Source organism: Euphorbia lathyris, chromosome 1 (genome assembly GCF_963576675.1).
Source record: "Euphorbia lathyris chromosome 1, ddEupLath1.1, whole genome shotgun sequence".
In the NCBI taxonomy this organism is placed as follows: domain Eukaryota; kingdom Viridiplantae; phylum Streptophyta; class Magnoliopsida; order Malpighiales; family Euphorbiaceae; genus Euphorbia; species Euphorbia lathyris.
In genome coordinates this window covers 3,793,895-3,801,909 of record NC_088910.1, presented here as the reverse complement: position 1 = coordinate 3,801,909, position 8,015 = coordinate 3,793,895, and positions in this window count along the sequence as shown.

Genomic DNA, 8,015 nt, shown 5'->3' with positions numbered 1-8,015 from the left:
CTTTGATCACTAAATCTTCTCCATAAGCTCATAGCTAGTTCACAACTTCATTAACTCTTGACGAGTAGATTTTGATAGCTTCGCCATCTTTCATTTTAAGGTTCTCGAAATCTCTCCGGAGAGTTTGGAGCTTGATGTTGCGAACTTTGGCAGTCCCTTGAAATTTATCTCTCAATATAAAGATGGTGTAGAGTGAGAGAGAAAGGGAGTTAATAGAGAGAGGAATAATGTAGAGGGAGAAAGGCACAATTGTGCATTGAGAGTTTCTGAGAGTTTATTTTAGAGGGTAGTAAAGATAATTATTTTGAGGAGAGATAAAAATAGTAAAGATAATTATTTTGGGTATTTTTGGGAAACACCGGAGTGCTACTATTTTTTTTATCTCATTGTAACTCTAAAAAGTTTCTAGAGAAAACCCTCTTGTAAACCTCATAAATTCAATAAAATTGAGATTTATTGTTTCCGCTAAATTATCGAAATCCAGAAAAATTCCCAACAATTTTTTAGAAACAGAAAGAGAGTAATAATTTTTTAAGTAATAAACCAATTTGTAAACAGACTAGTAATAACTAAATTTGTAAACAGACTCATGATTTAAACATATCGATCAAAGGTCAAATTTTAAATAGTAGTTTGATCTATTGCAGACATAGTCCAAAAAAAATCTAATGGTTTGACCTATGGTAGACACAGTCCTATGCTTTAAATAGATAAATAAATATTTATTTATTTGAGACCCTTTTAATCTAAATAATTCAAATAAATTGATAAATACCTATGGAAATTTGTTGCAAATCAGATCAAATGAATACTGAATTGCAATGAATATTTTCATACACCGAAATTCATGGTTGCAAAAAAAGAGATTTATTGTCAATATTTTAAAATTTAGCTTCTCAATTATACCATTTTAATGTTGATCTTGACTAATAATCATAAAGAATATTACTATTTTATAAGGTTAATTACATACAGATGCTCTCTGATTTCGTCAATTTGCAGATTGGTACTTGTGGTATTTTTTCCATGAAGTCTCATGCTCTTTTCCATCACTATTGTGATTCACAACCTTCTGGATGAAAGAAAAAGTGAATACAATAACTAGCCCGTTATAACTAGTAACAATAATAACAAATATAATATGAATCATGATCTAGAAGTAGAAAACTGGAACTGACTGGTTTCTCAGACGCTTTATAAGAGCTCCAGCATCATCTAATGAATGAAGTGCATCAGCAGGAGGATTCTGTACCGAACATTAATCAAAAGAAGACCAATATTCACAAACAAAATTAAGGAAGAGACAATAAAATGCATGAGCAAGCCTTACCTTGTCGGATGAGGGTTTCTTTTTCGACCTCTTGAGAGCACTTAGAGGAATTAAAAGGTCAGCAACTCCAGAACAATTTTGGCATTGCCAATTTCCAGCGGGAACTGACTTCTCGAAGGAAAAAAAATACATGATAAGTATCAATATCTTGATGTAAATAATAGAAAATTGGTGTGAGCCCGAACATAAAATTCACATACATCAAGAGGTGGGTTGAGACAGTGAAGATGATAAGTGCTGGGGCATGTGTCGCAGCATAGCAAGTCTCCACCTATGTCACATACTACACACTCGTAGTAATACTGTGAAACATAGCAAAGTTCAGTAATAGCCAATAGAATGGAAGCTGAATATTCGAGTTTGAGAAAACAAATAATATATAGGGAAATCCTTAAGCAAATTAATTCCTATAAACCAATTGCTATTTGAACATTTCCTCTTGTTCTGAGGTAAAATAAGGAGAATAGTGTATGCTTTAACTTACTGCTCTTAAACCAAATCATATATGACTTTTGCACCTATATAGAATTTTAGGCTGTGTGGTAAACTTAAAACAACGATGAATAAGTAATTTCGATAACCGGTTATTTGAGAGTTTAGAAGCATAGGCTAAGATAACAAGAAATATAATGAACCAAGATATTAGAAAGAAAGAGAAATCTTACCCCATCTGCTCCTATTGTTCGAGGAGGCAAACTAGATGAGTTATCATCATTTCCTGCACCAGAATTATATGAGTTACGCTTTGATTTCGTTGCTTTCTGCGAACACTGTTTCCTTTTATGGCTACTCCCTTGATAACTCCCATTCCGTGTATCAATCATGTTGGAAGGCAACTAAACTACAATGGAGGTCCAAGGTAAACCTACATTGTTAGATAATACCGAAGATTAGATTAGTTTCATCATCACATAACATCTTTAAGACTATATTACATCTGAAATTTCATAGTAGAATGCATTAATGGTTTCTGCTTGAAACAGAATGCAGAATATTAACTATATTGGAAGGAGAGGAAAAAGGTGTTAGTGTTATCCTCTTTGCACCTAAGACTATATTCTGAATAAAACAATAACTCTAAACTAAAAATGAGCAAGAGACTCGTCCAAAGGGACAGTAAGGATGTTGTAATGCCTTGAATCCATATAACACAATACGACAGGAAGCAACGGGTCTGCTGTCAATCAATCGTGGGGACATCGTGGATCCCCCGCCCGACAGTATATGTTGTTTCCTATTCGGATTAGCATTGGCTTTCGGTTTTCTACTTGGAAGCGACATCGTGGGGACATTGTGGGTTCCAAGTCGAATTAGGTTAGAAATCTACCAATAAAGCATATTGGAGAAGTAAAAATATAACGAAACCCGACCATATTTCTTCTGCAGGTTTTAATTTTTCAAAAAAATAAAAATAAACATTCGAAAGTAGAAGTCTCCTTTTCTTAAATATATAATTTCAAGAAAGTAAGTTTACTTTGTTTTTAATATATAATTTCAAGAAAGTAACCCATAATTTCAAACCGGAAAAACAATTCTCCTTTTCTTAGCACAGATAACACCAATTTACATAGTTCAAAAAGGAATTACTGCTACCACTGTTGCTCATAGATTGTATACTTATATGCCACATGTTAAATTAACCAATTATCCCTAAACATTATCTTTGTAATTAATAACGTATTAACAGAATCTAAATCCATGACTTCTACCTTCATAAAGGAATTTTTTATTTTTAATTTTTTGAGAAAAAGTATGTCATTTCATTAATTTAAAAAGTACAAATACAACATTAAAATAAAGAGGAATAAAACCTCTCACTCATATAGGCTACATCGACAAAAAGAAGAAAAAAAAAACTACAAAGACAAATAAAAAGATTATAAAAAGGAATACTTCATAAAAGAATATTTTGATATCTATCACTGTTGTACTGTGTTCTAATGTACTGCTCAACCAAATTGAATTCCAAAGAGCAATCTACCTGCCATATTCATCTAGAAACTCAAAAAAGTACGAACTGAACTAGTCTTTCACTATGGGTTTGTTATAAGATTTGTCTTTCCCATTCTCTTCAGACTAGGAAATTACCATTGTAAACCTAAAACGATTCTGAAAAAATAAAACCATGCAAAATTGATGTACCCAAAATCAAAAGAAAAACCATAAACAAGTATTTAACTGTAGCAGTTTTACCTAGAAAATGAGAATTCAGCGTAAAGATGAACAAAGAAAAGAGAGAGAAAATGGGCCAAGAAAAATTGAAAAGAAGAGAAAAAGAGTTGACACTGAGAGGGATGAGTTGTACAGAAGAGAAATTGATTTTGTTCTCTTCTTTCCTTATTTTTTGTTCTCATCTTCTTCCATTCAAATTTTTTTTTACCATCTTTTAACCCAAGTTATCTTTTTGGATTCAAAGTTTCATTTTTTTACCATAGCAAAGGGTTCAAAGTTAGCATTTATAAGTTACTAGAATAATAAAAAAAAAAATGGTAAATAATTATAAGGTTTCTATGTTTTTAATTAACCCACTAGTAGGTCCATCATATTATTATAAGATCGTGAGTTTTTATCTTAATCAAGTATTTAGTCCGTTTATATATTTTTATACATAAAAGTACAAAATTGCTCCTAATTATACAAATAAATAACTTCTCATTCTAGTTTTCAAATTTAATCAAAATAGTTATAATGAAGTTTGTGTAGTATATATACATCAAAATTCTTATATTTATGTATATTAATTAAAAAATAATTATATGTCTTATTCTCTTATAAAAAACCACTTTTATAATTTTATATAGTTATACTCCTATTTTGATTATTTTTATAATATTTGTTATTCATTTTTTTAATGAATAAGTTCCACACTACATGAGCGTATTGCACCAAGGAGATTTAGAATTATAATTATTTAGACAAGAGCTCCTGCATGTGACAGAAACACGGTGTTCTTCCACAGATCGGCTAAAGCTAAAAAGCTTTATTCATGTCTGAAATCCATGGTTACCAACGATGAGCTCACTTTGGATATGGACAAAATCTCACAGCATGTGGGTGAGTTCTACTCAGATCTGTTCACTGGTACTTCGATTCCTGCCAACCCAAGGCAGGTGAAATGATAACGTGTCTGACTGCCAACGCTCGGTAAAAACAGCTATCAGAGGTGCATCAATGTTTGTGTACATGATATCTGAAAGGTGTGTCAACCCAGATGACTGTATAAGCGCTTGCAACTCCTTGTCGAACCCTCACACCATGTGAGTAGCCTCCTGCAAAACTCGGATCTGGTATGGCATCTAAGGACACCCCTCTGATGACCTCTCCAAATCATAGCTGCAATATGTCATATGAAGTTGGGAATCACTGAACCATCAATAGGACCGCTTGGAAATGGCTCCGTCACAACCCAGTCGTCAGTTGCAGCATCCCTGCAGCGTTTTCTCCTCCCTGGATTTATATTACACGTGTTACAATATTAATTAGATATAGTTAGTAGCTAGCATTTAAGTAAGTAGTTGGGAAGTAAGTAGTTGGGTATTAATGGTTGTTTGTATATATATATATACTTGTAATACCTTTTGACTTAATAAGAAAACACTTTCAAATAACCCTTGTGTGGTTACATGGTATCAGAGCCAAGCATTTTGGCTTAGGAAGTTGTTTCTCTGAGTTTGAACGGTAAAGGTCGGTCCGAGTTGGAAGTCGTTTTTTCAAACACCTCCGTTCATCTCACCGCCCCCTCCATTGGATTTCTCTGCCGCCGATCTGTCGGGTTGCTCAACTCCGGCAACAAGAAAGGCCGCGCGTAGGCCTCACGCGCCGATCTTAAGTCCGACGCGCCGCCCACTCGCCGGTGCGTGGCGGCCCGTGGCTGCTCCGTTCGCCGCCGTCTTTCTTCTCCCGGCCTCGCCTCTATATCTCCGGCCCGTCTGTGTGGTCAGTTTCTCATTTTGGTAACTTCGGTCAGTCTCCTTCTTTGTGGCTACCCCGGCTTGTGTTCGGTTTGTCCCATTTTTTCTGATCTGATTTTTCTGTTCAATTGAGGCTGCTATATTTTCTCTACTTTATCTTGATCTTGTTAGAATTATTAGTAGTGCCTTTAGTGTTCTTTGATTTTTTGGTGGTAATTGTCATTTGCTTCGATTGACAATGCGTGAGGAAAGGGATAAGAAAGTCATGACTGAAATTACTGTTGGTACCACTCGAATTATGGACAGAAAATTGACTGGAGTTAAGGATTACACTCAGTGGAAACGTACTATTACTCGGTACATTAATAGTGTTGATTTGGGAGATCATTTGAGTAATAATCCTCCACCTAGAGATGATCAGGGAAGTAGGAAGAAATGGATGATGGTAGACTATAAACTGTTTAATCTGATTCAGAATACTTTGGACTCTACTATTGATGACATTGTGACTCATTGTGATACTGTTAAAGAAATGTGGGAATACTTAGAGTCTATGTATGCTAGTAAACAAGACTTGACTCATATTCATAACTTGTTGTCTTCATATTATCGTCCTCAGAGAAAGGGTCGCACCTTATTTCAGTATTATAATGAATGTAAGCAGATTTGTGAGGAGAAGCGGACTCGATTTCCTATGACAGCCGATGTTAAGCAGATGCAAGAGGATGATGATTGTGTATTTGTTCTTGGATTTCTGGAGGGTCTTGGTCCTGAATTTGAAATAGCCCGCAGCCAGATATTGACCAGTGGGACACTTCCCTCCTTTGCTGACCTCTATGGTCGACTTCTTCCTGTGTGTAAGGATATTGAAAAGACGTCTGATGTGATGTCTCAAGAGACAATGGCTCTGGTGAGCAATGCGACACATGGAGTTCAAAGTGGTCCTCAGAATTCCACTACTCACCGTATCTCTCAAAGTGGTCCTCAGGTATGCCATCATTGCGGTAAAGAAGGACATATTAAGAAGAACTGTTGGAAGCTACATGGTCGGCCGCAGAAAAGTAACAATCGGAAGTTTGCTCACATTGCTGCTGGTGATGGTATCCTACCGTCCCCTCAATCTTCGTCTTCTACTCCTACCGTCACTATCTCTGTTGATGAATATGCTCGACTTCAGCAACTGTCTCTTGATCATGGTGCCTCCCAGTCCGCTACTACTGCTTTGGCTAATACAAGTAATCGGGCTGCTTGTCTCTCCACCTCATCCCGTAGTTGGGTTATTGATTATGGTGCTACCGATCATATGACTGGTAACACAGGTATTCTTTCTTCTTTTGATTCTCATACCAATCTGCCATCTGTTACTTTAGCTAATGGAGCCACCGCTCCTGTAAATGGTCATGGAACTGCTCATCCTACCTCCAAAATCTCTTTATCCTCTGTTTTATGTCTTTCTCAATTTCCTTTTAATCTGTTATCTGTTAGTCAACTCACCAAAGCCCTTAATTGTTGTGTTGTTTTCTTCCCAAATTATTGCCTTTTTCAGGATCTTGGGACGAAACAGAATATTGGTAGAGGGAAACTGGTGAATGGGTTGTATGTTCTTGACTCCACTAAAGCGGTGCCAAGACCAATTGCCTGTACAAGCTCCTCTCTGTTGCAGCTTCATTGTCAGTTTGGTCATCCATCTCTTCCAGTCTTACAGAAAATGTGTCCGAGTCTTCCAAGGAACTCTATTTTGGAGTGTGAAGCATGTCAGTTTGCTAAGCACCATCGAGTCCCATATTCTCCTCGAATAAATAAACGTGTTGAGTCTGTCTTTGATTTAGTTCACACTGATGTGTGGGGTCCTTGTCCTATTGTTTCTAAACTTGGTTATCGTTATTTTGTGACTTTTGTGGATGATTTTTCTTGAGTTACATGGCTTTATCATTTGAAGCACCGTTCAGATTTATTTACTGTTTTTTGTGCTTTTCATGCTGAGATTAAAACTCAATTTAATAAAAATATCTGTATTTTGATAAGTGACAATGCCAAAGAATACTTATCCAGTACTTTTCAATCATACCTTCTACAACATGGTATTATTCATCAAACGTCATGTGTTGTTACACCACAACAGAATGGTGTAGCTGAAAGGAAGAATCGCCATTTACTTGAAGTCACTCGGGCGATCATGTTCCAAATGCAAGTCCCGAAAGTGTTTTGGGCAGATGCTGTTTCCACTGCCTGTTACCTCATCAATCGTATGCCATCCGCTGTTCTTCAGGGTCAGATTCCATACTCTATCTTGTTTCCTTCTCAATCTTTATTTTCTCTTGCCCCTCGTATTTTTGCGTGTACTTGTTTTGTACACGATATTCGTCCTCAAGTCTCCAAACTTGACCCCAAATCTCTCAAGTGTGTCTTTTTGGGATATTCTCGAAATCAAAAAGGGTACCATTGTTACTCTCCATCCTTGGGGCGCTATCTTGTGTCGGTCGATGTCACGTTCTTTGAGAATACGTCTTTCTTCCGTCCATCTTCCCCTTCACCCTCTTTTCCTGCTGATACATCTGATGATGATTTTTTGATCTATACTGTAAGTGAACAGGTTGTCCCTCGTCCTCCTATTCGTCACGTTTATTCTAGGCGTGTGCAGCATGCGGTTACGACACCTGCTCCAGGACCAGTCACCAATGATACCTCATCTGTTTCGGCTCCAGATCCTACACCTTCCTCTGAACCAAGTCTTGATCTCCCTATTGCTCTTCGGAAAGGTACAAGGTCTTGCA